Genomic DNA, 19154 nt, shown 5'->3' on the forward strand with positions numbered 1-19154 from the left:
TACAACACACACTTCAGAAAGAGTGCATTGTCTTTTAATTTATATGGATTTCTCTTTTCTAGGAGAATTGTTACGTGAAATTTTCATGGCTTCGTAGACTTTTAGGCCATAAAGAGACCATAGTGATCAAGAATATTCAGAACCCTTTGTTTTACAGTTAGGGATTCAGAGGCTTCAATGATCTCCCCTCCCCAGTAATATTTCTGGAAAAATAACAACTATCTTCAAATATGTAAAAGAGTAATAAGTGAGAGAGCAGGATATCTTATTAAAGTGACCTCAAAAATGAAAAGCTGGTAGGACCATTTTGAACTCAACTTAACAGGAAAGATTCTATGAATTAGAGCTGTCCAATAACCAAAGAGATGGCTGAGGTGATAAGCTTGTCACCACTGGAGTTTTGTAAGATGATCCTAAATTTATATGGGGTTTTCTACAATAGATTTCTGTTCATAGGAGGGAAACTTAATTGGCATTCAAGTCTTTCCCAATTTTATGATTTGACAGGGGTTTCCTACAGCAAATATTTTGCACTGGATAGAGCATATAGTACTAGTATATGCTTAGTAAAGACATGATGATGACTACCAAACTACTCTGGATCCTGTAAGGTTGCCTTAGAAATAATTAATTCTATCTCATTTCTATAAGTCCCTTCTTTCTTCATATAGACACTCCATTCAGGGGTGAATAGACATCTGTTTCCAAGTAAGGTGAAAGCTCAGGTATTTGAAACAGGTGGGGGATTCAGGGGTCCAGGCCCAGCTATAGAAATGAAGATGGCTATAGCAGTCATGAAAGTGTGTCACTTGGACCTCCCTTCAAAAAAGAACCTTCAGTTCAGCTGTGAGGAGCTGCGATTTTACAGCCTCCAGCCATTATCACCTTTAGGATCCATCTCAGCCTTTAAGCCACGGCCCCATGATTTCAAGGGAGCCCTCACTAATGCCTGAGCATGGCAGAAGTTCTAGAATGTGCCCACTTCGGCCTGAGTTGGGACTCCTCTTTGCTCTGCAGCTTGCTGTGGGATCAGTGACACTGTCAGACCTGCATGGTGACCTGAGGCTATCCTGACCCAGCCTGGCTTCTTCCCTGCTTTCCTTTCCTAGATGTCACATCCATTTCACAGTCTGAGGCTTTCCCTGACCAGTCCTGCTTTTCTTCCTACTTCTGTCTTAAACACTACCCTCAATAAAGCTCTTAGGCTCCTAACTCCATCTCAACCTCTGCTTCTAGAAAAGCCAGTTGACTCAATGACTGACCTGCAACTCTGCAGCCCATGGTAAAAGGGAACAAAAGTTCACATCCCAAAGAAGGAGAATCTGAATCATCAACATGGATGATCATCCAAGGAGGGTGAGAAAGCAAGAAAGAGACTTAAAGAATAGGATGAGCAGCGAGGACCAGAGGGCAGCAGCAAGGCTTTGAGAAGCAGAGCCTGGGGAGATCCCTTGAGGAAAGTGTGTGAGAGGCAGAGAGTGTTTCCACAGGGACTTCCAACCACACTGTCAGTGCTCTTCATACAGAAGCCACCTGATTCTATCGTATCCTTATGGGGCTGGGCAGTGGAAGAAAAGCTGCCCATACTTGATCCATTGACACTAACTATTCCATAGTACAATATGGCAACAAGGAAAATGGGCTTTGCATATGTGGAAGTGCCAGCGTTTAGGGGCAGATAGTAAAGACAGCTACATTTTGTTGCATGCTTATTGTGCATCAGGCACTGTTCATTGTTTTAAGGTTATTGATTGCCAAGCACTTTCTGGGGTTCAGGAATCTGGGAACAGCTTGCTAGATTGGTTTGGCTCAGGGTTTTTTTTTTATGAGCTTGCAGACAAGCTGAGAGGGTTGCAGTCATTTTAAAACTTATCTGGAGCTGGAGGATCCACATCCAAAATCATTCCTGTGGTTTTGGCAGGCCTCAGTTTCTCACCATGCAGGCCTCTCTATAGGGCTGCTTGGCATAGCAGCTGGCTTACCCTGAAGTTAGTGATCCAAAACAGAGGGATCACCCAAGGTGAAAGGCATAGTCTTGCATAACCTAACCTCAGAAGTGAAATGTCTTCATTTATGCCATAGCCTATTGTCACACAGAGCAACCCTCAAACAGTATGGAACAGCAGTACACAGGGATCTCTAGGACCATCTTGGAGGCTGGCTACCACAACTTCTAAAGGACAATATGCTGTAGATATTTTACCAATGAGGAAACTGAGACACAAAGAAGCTACAGGACACATGGCAGGGTCAAGATTTGGACTGTGAGTCTATGGCCCTAATCATTATACTACACTATCCCTTCAAGTGGAGGAATAGAAGGCAGAGAAAAAAGAAGAGAGGTGTGTTTAAACGTCATGATTGTGGATGGTTAAGTAAAGAACGACATAGGTGGCGATCATTTGTATAGAGCTTAGCAGAGCAACTTCTCTTATCAAGGGTAAACTTTATATCAAATGTATAATTAAACGATTATTTTCCAGACAACAAAAGAAAATTCAGAAAGACTAAATACTTTGCCCATAGTTGCACAATTAATACACAGAGGAGTTAAACTCAGTTCTTCATTTCTAAGCACAGGGTTTGAATGTGCACCTCAGCTGCTCTTTCCATTACACCAAAGAACAAACGGGCGTTTCCGATTCTCTGGAATAGTAAGTAAGGTAAATACAGTGGCTAAGAGCACAGCCTGTTAACGGGTTACATGCAAAGTAGAGAAGGCCTGCTCTAAAGAAAGAGAGTTGTTGTTTGTCAGTGTTTCTTAAAGTATAGTATACACATAGAGAAGTGCACATATTTAAAGGTATAGCTTGTTGAATTTGTTTAATGTTTTATTGATTTTTGGAAAGAGAAAGGGAGAGGGAAAGGAAGATAGAAACATTGATGAGAGAGAGTCATAGAATTAGCTGCCACCTGCACACTCCCCACCAAGAATCGAGCCCACAACCCAGGCATGTACCTTGATGGGGAATCGAACAGGCGACCTCTTGGTGCAGGAGCGGATGCTCAACCAACTGAGCCATACAGGCAGGGCTAGCTTGTTGAATTTTATAAATGAAAATAACTAAATGAAAAAGCAGACATTATCATTCACCCCAAAATACCCTCTGTTCTGCCTTTCTGTCAGGACCCCCCAGGCAGTCACCACTATGTTGACTTATAGAAGCATAGATTCGTTTTGCCTGCTTTTGTAGTTTACACAAATGTAATCTTGTACTTTTTCATAATTTATTTATTCACTATACCAGCGGTTGGCAAACTATATCCAAATTTGGCCCACCTCCTATTTCTGTACAGCTTGCAAGCCAAGAATGATTTGTACATTTTTAAATGCTTTAAAAAATCAAAAGAATAATATTTCATGGCAAACAAAAATTATATGAAATTTAAATATGTGTTCATATATGACATTTTATTGGAACACACCATGCTCATTCTTTTTCATATTATATGTGGATGCTTTCACGTTCCAATGGCAGTTAAGCAGTTGCAACAGAGACGTTATGTAGCATTCTATTGCTTTGCAGTGTTGCTTGGCTCCAGAAATAGAAGTGATGCAATCATAACTTGAGTTTGCTTCTTGGCCTGCAGAGTCTAAATATTTATTATCTGGCCTGTTACAGAAAATTTTTGCTGAGCTTTGGACTATACTATTGATGAGTATTTGAGTAGTTTCCAATTGGATGTTATGAAGAGTGCAGTTTTGAACATTCTGGTTCATGTTTTTGGTGAACATATGTAAGCATTTATTTTGGGTACATACCTAGGAGTGGAATTGCTGAGTACTGGGTTGTGTTCAGTTTAGTAGGTACCACCAAAGTAGGTTGTAGTAATTTTAGACTCTAACCAGTGTATGAGAACTCCACTTGCTCCATATTCTCACCAATAATCAGTACTTCCTGTCTATTTTACTTAACCATCTGGTGAATATGTCGTAGTAACAAGAGAATGTTTTTGAATTGATAATCACAGCAAACATTTTTTTTTAGGCTATGCCAAACGTGCTAATAATTGTACCTACATTATCACTTTATAGACAAGTTCATTTTACTGTTGTGGAAATAGCGTTGAGCAAAGCTAAAAAATCACCTAGTTATTAAGTGGGAAAACCACTCAGATCTGATTGACTTCATAGCCTATACCCCTTCTACTGTACACTTTCTCTCTCCATGTGGCAGTTTAATAAGACATTACACCCTTGGAGAGTATCAGCAATGTGAGTGTCCTTAGCACTCAAACATTTGTAGGAAAAAGGGACGCAACACATCTATGAAGAGTAGACCTGGGGGAAGTATGGGCAGATACACTCTCATTTCTGCTGCCTCCACTACAGTGGTTAACTGCACGCTTCCAGCCCCCTGGCTGGTTATGTTGTTGTTACATGTTCTGACAGTTGAGGCCCGTGGTGAAAAATGATAACAGATTTGTAATCTCAAGATCATCTCCAGATGCTGGTCAGAAGCACCTCTGGATTCATAAAATATTTGTCTTTAGTATTTCTTGAAGATGGATGATTGGGGGGGGGGGGGAAGTTCCAGGAACATTTCAGTATAAATCATGGGGAATTTTTTCCTTTGGCAATCTGGAATGCATTTCTCTATTTCTTTAAGAAGAATAATGTGTGTATTAATAACTTGGTTGGAATGGGGTGCGGGCCAAGATGAGATGACCATGGAAATCATTATTGATGGTTTCTTGTAGTCAAACAATCTGTTCCCCCAAACCTGGAGTTTGTCATCTGTAGGTGAGTGACTGCTAAAAGGCCACATCTGAGTCACTTGCATGAGTCCCTTCCTCTCCATCTCAACTGCTATCTCTCTACCCAGTATTTTTGGTTATCTGAATTGCAAAATACTCATATCAACTTTCTCTCCACACAAATAAGCATTCACATTGACACCGGGGTTGTCTCATTAATCTGATTATGCCATTGCTTTGATAAAATACTTCTGAGGACTCATTGTTGCCTATAGCAGTGTTCTCCAATTTTTTTATAGGTATATAATTGACTCTCTGATTTTTTTTTTTTGATTCTGCACTACTACATACCCATGAAAATTGTATTTATTTAAGAATATATCTTTTCATACTTATATATGAGATGTTTACTTCCTATATAAATTTTTTTTTAAATATATTTTATTGATTTTTTACAGAGAGGAAGGGAGAGAGATAGAGAGCTAGAAACATCGATGAGAGAGAAACATCGATCAGCTGCCTCCTGCACACCTCCCACTGGGGATGTGCCCGCAACCCAGGTACATGCCCTTGACTGGAATCAAACCCGGGACCCTTCAGTCCGCAGGCCGACGCTCTATCCACTGAGCCAAACCGGTTTCAGCTATATAAATTTTTAAGATATGCATTTTTTAAAGAATGAGATAATATATACCAGGGGTCAGCAAACTTTTTCAGAAAAGGACCAGATAGTAAATATTTTAGGTTTTATAGTCTAGAAGGTCTCTGTTGCAACTACTACTCAACTCGGACACCATAGCAGAAAAACAGCCATATGTAAACAAATGGGTTTGACTGTGTCCCAATAAAACTTTATTCTCAAAAACAGTCAGCAATCCAAACTTGGCTTGTGGCCCATAGTTTGAGGATGCTTAATATACACATTTGGCTACTTCAGATGTGTTCAAGGTAAAATTGGATACAGAAATTCAAATACTTCTGACTTGCTTCTTCTGTCTCCACTGTTCATCTATTTTGTTCTGCCTAGAACTACAGTAAATTGCTTTGCAGACTGCTGTTAGCAATAATAATGCTATGGTGAATACCTGCCAGGAACCTGGCCCAAGTTTGACATGTTACTATCCAGGCACTCACACAGAGAGCCCTATTCATCTTTTGTTCCCGAAGGAATTCCCTGAAAGGCATTCACTGGCCCAACTTTGTGTGTCCCTCACCCCCTGTTTCATCAATGTTGTAATATTGCATGGCAACGTCTACCAAACTCACAGAAATGGAGAGGAGAGGGGAAGTTCCCTCAAAAGGCATAATAGACTAACAACCTTCTCAGGTATCTTCTACCATAAAGAGAAGCACAAAGAAGGAAGTGATTATCACAATAGGATTATTTTCAGAGAGGAGAACAGCTGTTAGAGATTAACTGCTAAACATCTATTGTGCACAACACAGTTTTATTTTTAAGGCAGTTGTTTTCACATCTCTTTTAGCCCCTTTGTCAGAATGAATGAGTTATGGTACCAAACAACTCTACAATCTCAGTGACTTAAGGAACCAAAGATTAATTTCTTGCTCACATTGCACGTCTCTCATCAGTTGGCCCAAAGCTCTACTCCACCCTTTCCATCAGAAACACAGGTATACTGAGCATTCCCTAACTTTCTCCCATCTCAGGGAGAAAGGAAAGTGAGGAATCACGCCGTGGTCTTTAAAGGTTTTTTCCTGGAAGCATCACACATAACCTTTATTCTCATTTAACTTGCCTAAGCACTTAAGTTCAAGGAGAGTTAAGTTGTGCAATTAAGCTTTGTGTTTGGATTATATTGTTGATATTATTTCCATGCTGCCCTCCTGTAAGGAGATTATACATATATCCCCACCCACTATTTTATTCATATCAGACTTGGACAATTAAATACACATAAGCAGAAGTGATGTGTTACATTTGAGCAGAAAATTTAGAGCTATCCAAATGGTTTGTTGTTGTTTTCCCTTTGTCATAAGAAGATGTCCCAAATGAGCTATGTCTGCAGCCTGAGTTTTAGAATGAGGAAAACACATGAAATGGAGCCATGTTCTACCTACAGACAATCCTAACAGGCCTAAGAAACAAACTTGTGCTGTTGTAAACCACTGATAGTTTGAAGTTAATATTTGTGATAGCAGCATAACCTAGAAAAATATGAGCAGTACAGAGAACCAGAAATATCAATAAATAGCCCTCATGACTAATACGACCAACCCTTCTACTGAAATTTTTTTCTTTACTCTCTTTTGTGCCCATATCATATACTACCCCCCTCTAGAAGGAGATACTCCAAAAGCCTGTCTAACCACTGCAGGAAACACAATATGCAGTATGTCTGGGTGTGTTTATTCACTACAGTTATCATAACAAATACCAAGAATTATATTTGTTGGTTTGAACAACAGAAATTTATTTTCGCACAGTTCTGGAGGCTAAAAGTCTAACATCAAGGTGTCAACAGGGTTGATGTCTTCCAAGGCCTCTCTCTTCAGTTTATAGATGGTAATTTTCTCTGCATGTCTTCATGTGGCCTTTTCTCTTGCTTGTCTGTATCCTAATTTCTTCTTGTGAGGCCAGTCGTCATACTAGATTAGGGCCCACTTATATTACCTCATTTTACCTTTATTACCTCTTTAAATACCCTACCTCCATATACAGTCACATTCTAAAGTACCAGGGGTTAGGATTTTAACATGAATTTTAAAGGGACACAGTTCATAACACTGGATAATATGCAGCAATCTCTTCCTCAGAGCACTCAGTAAGATGGTCTCTTTATTAGGTCCAGATGTGGGTTCTCTTGATCTGGATACCTCTGTACTAAAAAGACAAATTATCTATCCTCCACACACCCAATATATAACAGAATAGAAAAACCACAACAAAAAAATCCCATTTGGAAAATAAAACTATGGACGACACATAGCAGACACTGCCCCATAGTAAATCTGAAATCCTACTGGGCAGAAACCTTGACGGTCCCTACTTAGGAGTGGAGAATGTGTGTAAGTTATGCCCTGAACTTACACTCAGAAAGTAACTCCCTTGTACTTTGTTCTCCATTGTCCTTGGCTCTAACTTCAGGAGATTATTATTTTTCCATTTTTTTTTTCTTTTTAGCCATGTCTGAAGTAGGTTTTGGGCAATATGTTCTGAGGTTGGGGGTACCAAGCTGTTTTATCTGTCCACTGTCTGCCCATAGAATTTAGTGGTCTCAGAGATTCTTTTAAAGCTCAATCAAAACCTCTTTTAATAAAATCAAAAAAAATTTTGCTGTTATTGTTTTGTCTGTTTTGTTTTATGGCAGTACAACTAACCCCAAAGTTTGCCAGTTTTCTATTTCTTTGATGACAGTCAGTTTTATATGCAGATGAGCTAGTCATCACACGTTCAGATAATTTATTTTGTATTCAAAAAGGACACGAATTGTAGGGGCCAGAAGAGGAGTGTTATAAGATGACTTGTGGCCTCCCAAAATTCATATGTTGAATTCCTAAACTCCATAGAAGAGGAGATTAGGACATGGAGGGCCAAAAAAAATGAAGACACTGAAAGAAGATGTCCATCAACCAGCCTTTAGGCCTCAGAAGAAACAACCTTGCCAACATCTTGATCTTGGACTTTTAGTCTCCAGAACTATGGGGAAAAAATCTGTTTTTTACTCACCCAATTTGTGATACTTTACTATGGCAGTCTTCTGGGTTGGCAAAAACCTTTCTTGACGATCTACAGAATGCAGTTGCAGTACTCAGAAACATCAGTTTTGAAATAACAATCATTGTATGGGAGGCAAATGCCATGAATACTTCATTTTCCATTAGCTGGGCAAGGTCAACCATGTTTTCAGCTTTTATTGTGGATCCTGTGGATTGCGGCAGGACGAGACAGCACACCTGTCCCAGCAGGCAGGTCACTGAAATCTATATGTATGGATTTAGTATTTGTTTTCTGGTTGTCCCCTCTGAGTTTTGTTCTATATCCCTTTTCTTGCCTTTTTAAAAATTATTTTTTTAATTCAATTTTAATTTATTGTTTTGCCACTTAGTCCTTTGCTTTATACTTTTTAGTGGGTTTTCTAGTGATTACACTATTCATCATCAACGTTTCACTCTACCTGGATTGACATTGTACTATTTCATGTATAATATAGAAATCTTGCAATTTTTAAAGTCCATTTAACTCATCACTATCCTTTATGTTTTAGCTGCCACATATACTATATTCATTATAAACCCCTCAGACAACAGTATAATTTTTGTTTTATATATTGACATGTATTATAAGGATTGTAAGAAGGAAAAAATAGCTTTTATATCTACCTCTATATTTACCAGTGCTGTTTACTTATTCCTAAGGACCTGAGTTCATCTGGTTCTATTTCCATTTACTCTGAAGAACTTTTATTATGTCAGTAGTGCAGTTAAGGTAGCAACATGTTTCCTTAGTTGTTTTTTTGTGTTTTTTTTTTTATCTGAAAAATGTCTTTGTTTAGGCTTCATGCTTTAAAAAAATATTTTCATTGGCTATAAAATTCTGACTTGACTTTCTTTTTTCCTTCCATCACTTCAAGATATTTTTCCATGGTCTTCAGGACTCCTTTGATTATAATGGAAAGTCCACAATTATTCAAACTTTTGCTCTCCTTTCTATAGTGTATTATTTCTCCTCTGGCTATTTTCAAGACTTTTTCTTATTTTTTAGTAATTTCACTATAACATACTTAATTGTCATTATTATCAAATTTATGTATAGTGTTTGGAATTCAGACCTTCTTGAATCAGTTTATTTCCTTCACACACTATGAGAAGTTTTCAGCCATTATTTCTATAGTTTTCGATCCCATTCCCTCTCTCTCATTTTCCTTTTGGAACTCCAAATACACAAATGTTAGATCTTTTGAAATGCTGTACTTGTCCTGGTGGCTCTATTAATTCAAAAAAATAATTTTTTTCTTCTTCAGAATGCATAATTTCTAGTAATCTGTCTTCAGAGTCTATTTCCTTTATCATTTCCATTCTGCCAAAAAGCTATTCCAGTGAATTTTAAATTTCAGATATTGTATTCTTTTTTCACTTATAAGATTTCCATTTGGTTCTTTCTTTACATTTTATATTTCTTAGCTAAGAATTCCTATTCTTTAATTCATTAAGACATGCTAAATTTATCTCACTCAGTTATTATATCTTCTTTAAAATCTTTGTCTCATAATTTGAGTATCAGGTTATCTCAGGGTTTGCTATCTGTTGGTCATCTTTTCCCTTCAAGATAGGTTTATTATTTTTCTGACTTTTAATATGTTGAGTAATGTTGAATTGTATTTTGATCATTGTAAATGTTCTTTTTTGTAGATTCTCTATTTTGTTATATTGCTCCAGAGTTGGTGTTTGATTTTGTTTTGTTTTAGCAGAACTTTAGCTCAGTTATACTGAAACTACACACTGCCATACCAGTGATAGGTGGAGGCTCATATCTCAGTCAGTCATACAAGCTGCTTTCAGTTGCCTCACCCATGCATGGTTCCAGGGTTACCTAGAAACTTGGGCTGAGCTTAAACACTGAGATAGGGATTCCCTGTCTTTTGACTTTCTCCTTTTAAAGGTTTACCCTTAACTCTCTGGTGGCTCTAGTTGCCCCAGGGGTCCTTCACCTGGTTCATTTGGCCAAAACAATGGCAGAGATTTCAATGAAAATTTTAGTCACATTTTTGCCACCTACATCATGATTGTGGGTGTCTTTAAAGGAAAACCACTAAAAACAAGGAACTCAATCCATTTGATTCCCTCATCTCAAGTTTCAATTTCCCTTTAAAATCTATTGCCATTGTTCAGTCTCCAAGCCTCCAGTTTGTGTTTTATGTATATTCACACATTTTAGAGTCCTGTTATTTGCAGCAGTTCACTATTCCATATTGAAGGTAAAATTTTAATTCCATTTTTTAAATTTAAGAATTTTTATATTTTTTCTGTTTAAGTTGGTAACTTTAAACTTTTATAAAGTCATTAACTGAGACAAATGAGAATGTTTTTGTTAAACATACAAAGTCTGAAATTACATTTTATGATTCCCAAATTTCTATCTTATTTCATCCTCAACTTCCAATTTAATTTCCTATTTTGTTTTGGTTGCACAGAATTGAGAAATTCTGATTTATATGGCTACATAATTGCAAAAAAAAAAAATTAAGTTTATCTTAAGATATCAATCAATAAAATGGAAGCTTTATTTTGAGGTCTGCATAAAAAGGAGTTAAATTGTCAATATGATCCTCTAATCCAAGATTTTATAAACACGGTATGAGAAGTAGACATCTGCTGTCAAACATATTTGGAAAAATTTGGCAGGTGTATTTTGCTAGAGAAGCATAGCAGATTCAAGATTCTGAGGAGAAATCGTTCAAATTTAACTTAACCCCCAGTGTTTCCCAAAATTAGTTACAGCAGAATTCTTACTTCAAACATACCCATTAAACAACTGTAGAATCAGTGTTCCAAATTTTGGGAAACAGACTTATATGTACTCCCAAAAGAAAGAAGAAAAGGAATTAGTGTTTATTAGGTACCTACTATGTGGCAGGCACCATATTGAATGCGAGTAATATTATTTAGTCCTTACAAAAGCCAACTGTGGAGGGTTCTATTTTCATATACAGATGAGGAGAGTGAAGCACAAAAGGCTTTTTATTCAGTTTTATTGAGGTATAACTGATATATCACATTGTATTAGTTTAAGGTATACAACATAATAATTTGATATCTGTATATTGTAAAATGATTACCCCAATAAATTTAGTTAATATTCATCACCTCACAGGGTTACAATTCTTTTTCTTATGATGACAACTTTTAAGATCTACTCTTTTAGCAACTTTCAAGTGTACAATACAGTATTGTTAACTACATTCACCATGCTATACACTAAATCCCAGGACTTATGTATGTTATATCTGGAACTTGACAGCTTTTAATCACCTTCATCCATTTCCCCAACTTCCTGCCTCTGGCAATCACCTATTTGTGCTGTTTCTATGAATTCAGTTTTTTGGGTTTTTTTTAGACTCTACATATAAGTGAGATCATGCAATATTTGTCTTTTTCTGTATGACTTTTTTCACTTAGCATAATGCTCTCAGGGTTCATCCATGTTTTCACAAAAGGCAAGATTTCCTTCTTTTTATGGCTTAATAATATTTCATTGTACATTTTACCATATTTTCTTTATCCATTCATCTATCATAGGTTGTTTCCATGTCTTGGCTATTTATATATATAAAAGCCTAAGTGACCTTTAGGGCAGAACAATTGAACGACCAGAACAACTGGTCACTATGATGCGCACTGACCACTCCAATCGCCTGATCAGGGCCTGCTGGCCAACCTCCTGGTCCTTCCCTCCAGCCAGCAGGGGCCGACTGCCCAATGGGGAACAAGGAACTGGGGATAAGTGGCAGCAAATGTGGGTGGCGCCAGGCCAAGGTGAGTGCAGGCAGGGGGCAGAGCGGGCTGCCAGCAGCCAGGGGAATGAAGGCCCCGGCAAGCCAAACTCTGGGTCCCTGAAGGCTTTTGAAAAACCTCTTTCTGGAGAGGCTTTTCTTTCCCCCCCAGTGGTGCACAATTCAAAGGTGCTAGCCACAGAGCTGCCTGCTACAGTGCTGCCCAATCTCTCCCCATACCCAGTTGGATTGAGTCTGGCGTGCAGTGGGATGAACACCCCAAGCCACTGCCCACAGGCAGGAAGCTGGCGGAGGTGGGGTATGGACACAGGGGCCTTGGAACTGGACCACCCGGCCCCCAGAGCGCTCTCCACCTGGAGGCATCCAGCTGCAGACTTCCGACCCCATTCACTGGATCAGTGGTGGGGTGGAAAGTGACCTGGGAGGGTGAGGAAATGAAACAAGGGGAAAGTTCCTGTGACCTTCCCCTCCCAGGATAATGCTGCCCTCTATAACCTCCCATGTGCCAAGAGATAAATGTGGATTCTCAAAGAGGCAGGCCCCCGAGGAGTTTCAGCTGGGGGGAGGAGAGGAGTTACTCACTTCTGACACCCCCACCCTTTGCTTTAAGGCTGAATTTTCCTTCCCAATACATGTTTCTTGAAGTACATGATGGTTTATGTTTAGACATGTGATAAACATGGGGAAAGCAAAGTTTTATTCTTTAGAACAAAAGAGTCTGGAGTCTTTGGGGGGTGTCTCTCTCTCTCTTGCTCTCTCTCTCTCTCTCACTCTCTCTCTCTCTCTCTCTTTCACACACACTTACACACTCACTCCTTCCTCCCCTCTTCCCTGGCCTGGTGAATCTGCACATAGAAAGTTAACCCTGGAAACCAAGATGGTGGCATAGGTTAACGACAGAGATTGCTGCCTCGAACAACCACTTCAGAGATACAACTAAAGGATGGAACAGACATCATCCAGAACCACAGGAAGGCTGGCTGAGTGGAAATTCTACAACTAGAAGGAAAGAGAATATCATACCCAGACTCAGAGGAGGCGCAGTGCTGAAATGAAATACTAAGGTGCGGAGTGCACGCGGAGCGGGCTGGTGGCGAGGGCACGGTTGTTGTTTTCAATCGGGAGGGAGTTTCAGACTCTGAGCTCCAGATCCGGGCGAGTCTCTGGGGACCCAGACTCAAACGGGAGAAGCGGGACTGTCTGGCTTCGGTCAGAACTCTAAGGCAGCTTTCTCTCCGAGGTTTGCAGCGGTTGCTGGGACTCTGAGAGGCAGAGCCCCTAGGGACGGAACTGAGAGCAGCCATAACTGCTTGCTCTGCCTGCCCTGTAGATCCCCAGGGACCTGCCCTGCCCAAGCCCTGCACAGAGCCATTTGCCGGATAGCCTCAGGCAAAGGCTAGATTAGCACCACCCTAGAGATCCAGCACAGAAGCTCTCCCACTGCAGACACAGCTGACTCTCATAGCCAGTTAGCCTGGAGGTCAAATCACCCCCGGTATTGCCGACAACAATCAAGGCTTAACTACAACAAGACTTCGCACAAAGACCACTAGGGGGTGCACCAAGAAAAGATAAAAAAATGCGGAGACAAAGAAACAGGACGCAAATGTCAGAAATGGAAGATATAGAGCTCAAAACCACACTTTTAAGGTCTCTCAAGAACTGTCTAGAAGCTGCAGATAAACTTAGTAAGGCCCTCGAAAAGACTGGTGAGACCGCCGATAAATGTAGTGAGATCCTCAAGAAATCTAATGAGACCCTCGATGTTGTGATAAAGAACCAACTAGAAATTAAGCATACACTGACTGAAATAAAGAATATTATACAGACACCCAATAGCAGACCAGAGGAGCGCAAGAATCAAGTCAAAGATTCGAAATGCGAAGAAGCAAAAAACACCCAACTGGAAAAGCAAAATGAAAAAAGAATCCGAAAATACGAAGATAGTGTAAGGAGCCTCTGGGACAGCTTCAAGCGTACCAACATCAGAATTATAGGGGTGCCAGAAGAAGAGAGAGAGCAAGATATTGAAAACCTATTTGAAGAAATAATGACAGAAAACTTCCCCTACCTGGTGAAAGAAATAGACTTACAGGTCCAGGAAGTGCAGAGAACCCCAAACAAAAGGAATCCAAAGAGGACCACACCAAGACACATCATAATTAAAATGCCAAGAGCAAAAGACAAAGAGAGAATCTTAAAAGCAGCAAGAGAAAGAAACCCAGTTACCTACAAGGGAATACCCATACGACTGTCAGCGGATTTCTCAACAGAAACTTTGCAGGCCAGAAGGGAATGGCAAGAAATATTCAAAGTGATGAATACCAAGAACCTACAACCAAGATTACTTTATCCAGCAAAGCTATCATTCAGAAGGGAAGATCAGATAAAGAGCTTCACAGATAAGGAAAAGCTAAAGGAGTTCATCACCACCAAACCAGTATTATATGAAATGCTGAAAGGTATCCTTTAAGAAGAGGAAGAAGAAGAAAAAGGTAAAGATACAAATTATGAACAACAAACATGCATCTATCAACAAGTGAATCTAAGAATCAAGTGAATAAATAATCTGGTGATCATAATGGAATCAGGGACATAGAAAGGGAATGGACTGACTATTCTTGGGGGTGGGGAAAGGGGTGTGGGAGATGCGGAAAGAGACTGGACAAAAATCGTGCACCTATGGATGAGGACAGTGGGTGGGGAGTGAGGGCAGAGGGTGGGGCGGGAACTGGGAGGAGGGGAGTTATGGGGGGAAAAAAGAGGAACAAATGTAATAATCTGAACAATAAAGATTTAATTAAAAAAAAAAAAAAGAAAGAAAGTTAACCCTAGCTCCTCAGAATCCACCCTCGCTGGACTGGCCTCTGTTTTATTTTTTTGTTTGTTTGTTTTCTCACAAGGTTTTTTTCTAACCTCTAAACCAGCAGTTGGACATCCCCCAAAGGGTCCCGGATTGTGAAAGGGCACAAGCCTGGCTGAGGGCTTCCCCCCATGCATGAATTTCGTGCACCGGGCCTCTAGTTGTAAATAACACCACAATAAATATTGAAAGGCAGGTATCGTTTTTATATCTGGTGTGATATATCCAAGTGTCTTTGTTTAGCCAAGGCTTATAGTTTTAATTCCAACAAAGCGTCAAAGTGGACTCAGTCGGGCCTGGCCAGTGTAACCCAGTCATTGAGTGTTGACCTATGAACCAGGAGGTCACTGTTCAATTCCCAGTCAAGCCATATACACAGGTTGTGGGCTCGATCTCCTGTGTGGAGCATGCAGGGGGCATCTGACCAATGATTCGTTCTCACCATTAATGTTTCTATCTCTCTCTTCCTCTCCTTTCCTCTCTGAAACCAATAAAAAATATATATTTTAAGAGAAAAAAGTGGACTCAGTGGGAATCGAGCTACACAGGGGTCAGGAGCCCAAGAATCCTCAGACTAGTAGCCAGGGAAGTCAACCAACACTGTTATGGAGAATAGACAAAGTAGTGGCCAGGAAAATGGTGCTAGGAAATAGAAATAAAAGAGTTGAGAAAATAAAGAGGGAAATTCTGCAGCAACATGAGTATTTGGTAGGTCAATAATAAGATCAACGGGAAGAGGAAAAGTGAGAAGAAAAGAAATCCAAAATTATGGTCTTTTTACAAGGGGATTAGCATTTGTATAGTAATGAGTATAACCATTTTAAAGAATCACTTAAGAAAATAGATGGCTTAATAAAAGAGAAATTTTCAAATGAGTGCTAGAAAAAAGAAATTCTAATGGATGTCACAAGAGAAAGTGAAGGTTGCAGACTGGTCACAGAGGCTTCCTTCAATTGGCAGGATATGAATCGTCTTGAGGTCAAAGAGGTTTCAAATGGCCAAAAGAAAGAGGGGAAAATATTTATATAATAATTGTCAATAGTTTTACCCTTACCTCTCAGGGGGTACATTTATACCCTTCCCACTATAAAATTGCCAGGACAATAATTTGTGAACTTCAAATATTATCGAGGCCCTCATTTGTAAAAAATTGTAATTGATATATTTTTTAAAGTATAATGAGTGATTTTACTTTTATAATTCAAATAATTTTAGCAAATATTTTTTTTTTCATTGTTCATCTCCTTATTAGACTTTGCAGGGTGGAGAAGTAATTAGACACTTGGTATAGCCCCGTGTACAAGTTCCTGGCTTTCGAATCACTTTCCACTCTAAAATTATCTTTGCAAGACAAGTGACAATTTATCCCACTATAATTTTTTAAAGTGGAAACTTGATTTTTCCAAAGTATTTTTACTTCTAGTGGAATGTTTTTCCAGCCTGGACTTCTATAAGACCACGATCTACTTTCAACTATCAACACTGTGCTCGGGATCTGCAAGTTGCAAGGACAAATATAGTGCCATATATATATATATATATATATATATATATATATATATATATATATATTTAAAGTAAAGATCGCCTCCACAATGAAAGTGATTAAATTCAAAAATATAGAGAAAATGCCATAGTCTTAATTTCCAGGGATAACCTTTGTTAAGAGTTTGCTGTATTTTCTTTCTAGTCTGTGTCTGTAGCATATATATTTTTACATAACTGTTATCAAATGTTACATACAAAATATAATGTGCAGACTTTAAATAGTATGCCCACATTTTCTGATTATAATACTAGTATAGACTAATTTTAGACAAAGCATAAATGACTATGAAATCTATTTACTCCAAAATATTATATATTTTTATATTGTCAACAATTTTACTCTTATCTGTCAGATCACACATTTATATCTTTCCCACTATAACACTTCCAGGACAATAATTTGTGAACTTCAAATTTTATTAAGGCCTATTATGTTAAAATATATATAATTAATATTGCTTTATTTAAGGTATAATGATTAAATTTACCTTTGTAATTCAAATAATTTTAGCAAACATTTTTATATATGTACTAGAGGCCCGGTGCACAAAAATTTGTGCACTCGGGGGGAAGGGGGGGGGTCCCTCAGCCTGGCCTGTGCCCTCTCACAGTCTGGGATCCCTCAGGAGATAACACCCTGCTGGCTTAGGCCTGCTCCCAGTGGCAGAGGGCAGGCCCAATCCCTAGGTGCAGCCCCTGGTCGGGCTCAGAGCAGGGCCGATTGGGGAGTTGGGGCGCTGCCCCCTGTCATGGACAGAGCAGGGCGGATTGGGAGGTTGCGATACCACCCTCAGTCACACTCAGGGTAGGGCCGATTGGGGGGTTGGGGCACCGCCCCCTGTCACACTCAAGGCAGGGTTGATGGGGAGGTTGCGGCGCCACCCCCTGTCATGCACAGAGCAGGGCCAATCCGGGGGTTGGGGCGCTGCCCCCTGTCACGCACAGAGCAGGGCCAATCAGGGGATTGGGGCGCTGCCACTGTCACACTCAGGGCAGGGCCGATGGGGAGGTTATGGCTCTACCCCATCACACACAGAGCAGGGCCCGTGGTGGGGGGAGGGGGGTTGGGGTGCCACATCCTGTCACACACAGAGCCGCAGGGCGATCGGGGGTTTGGGCGCTGCCCCCTGTCACGCTGATCCCGGTGCAGGGAGGCATATTATCCTTTTACTATATAGGATAGAGGCCTGGTGCATGGGTGGGGGCTGACTGGTTTGCCCTAAAGGGTGTCCTCGATCAGGGTGGGGGTCCCCACTGCGGTGCCTGGCCAACCTGGGTGAGGGGATGATGGCTGTTTGCAGCTGGTCACACACCCTTCAAGGTGGGAGTCCCCACTGGGGTGCCTGGCCAGCCTGGGTGAAGGGATGATGGCTGTTTGCAGCTGGTCACACACCCTTCAGGGTGGGGGTCCCCACTGGGGTGCCTGGCCAGTCTGGGTGAGGGGCTGAGGGCTGAAGCTCCCAACTGCTCCTTTTTTTCTTTTTCTTTTTTATTCTGGGCCAGCTTTAGCTCTGGCTCCAGCTCTGAGGCCTCTGCTACTGAAAGCAGGTATCTGGTTTGTTTGGGTTCTATAATCGAAACAATGTATAACTCCAGCTCTGAGATCCCAGCTCGCTGAAAGCAGGTTTCTGGGGTTTTGTTTAGCTTCTATATTTGTTACAATGTTTCAAACTGCAGGTTCTGAGGCCGGCAAGGCAGGCGGGGAACGTTGGTTTCCTCCGTCACTGAAGCAAGCAAGCCTCATGTTCGCTTCAAGCTGCCTGGCTGCCAGCCGCCATCTTGGCTGGCAGTTAATTTGCATATCGCCCTGATTAGCCAATGGGAAGGGTAGCGGTTGTATGCTAATTACCATGTTTCTCTTTTATTAGATAGGAGGATAAATATATATACCCTTCTTCTCCCAGAGGTTTCAACACAGTATCTGGGACAGTGTATCTTGAATTAGTGTTACTTAATCAATTGCTTAATTAATAAGGGGCAGACTCTTCTGAAATAGAAAGTTTTTATCTGCCCCCATCCTTATTTGAAATCTTCCTTAGCCTTCAAATTCGTGGATTCTAAGTAAAAGTGAAACAGCAAAGCAGACCAAACAAACAACAAACCAGTACATTTACCTAGAGAGCTCTCATCATTGAAACAAAATATCCACCTCATGGCTGCAGGCTGGGGTATTGGGGAAGCACAGGGTGAGCTGACAGAGGTAAATAGAGATGGGAAGACTGAGGCAGAGTGGTTGAGAGGGTTGACCCTGGCGCCCACCCCAGTAGTCTAATCCCATCTAGTTGCTAGCCCTGTGACCTTGGACAGGTCATTTTAGCTCTCTGTATTGTGGCTTCCTCATCAATAGTATAGGAGAATAATAATATCACTTATCTTGTGGTTAGGATTCAATGGAGCTGATATATATCAAGTAATTGACTTCCTACACACCTAAATTTAGCCACACATGTTTGTTTCAAGTGTAATTTCCTAATGGTATCATGCCATCTCACCATGGTGCCATTCATGTCTCCAAACCATGAATTTAAACTCTGGGTTAAAAATAAGCAATGATAGCATAGTAATTGTGAAAA

Source organism: Myotis myotis, unplaced genomic scaffold (genome assembly GCF_014108235.1).
Source record: "Myotis myotis isolate mMyoMyo1 unplaced genomic scaffold, mMyoMyo1.p scaffold_m19_p_2, whole genome shotgun sequence".
Taxonomy (NCBI): domain Eukaryota; kingdom Metazoa; phylum Chordata; class Mammalia; order Chiroptera; family Vespertilionidae; genus Myotis; species Myotis myotis.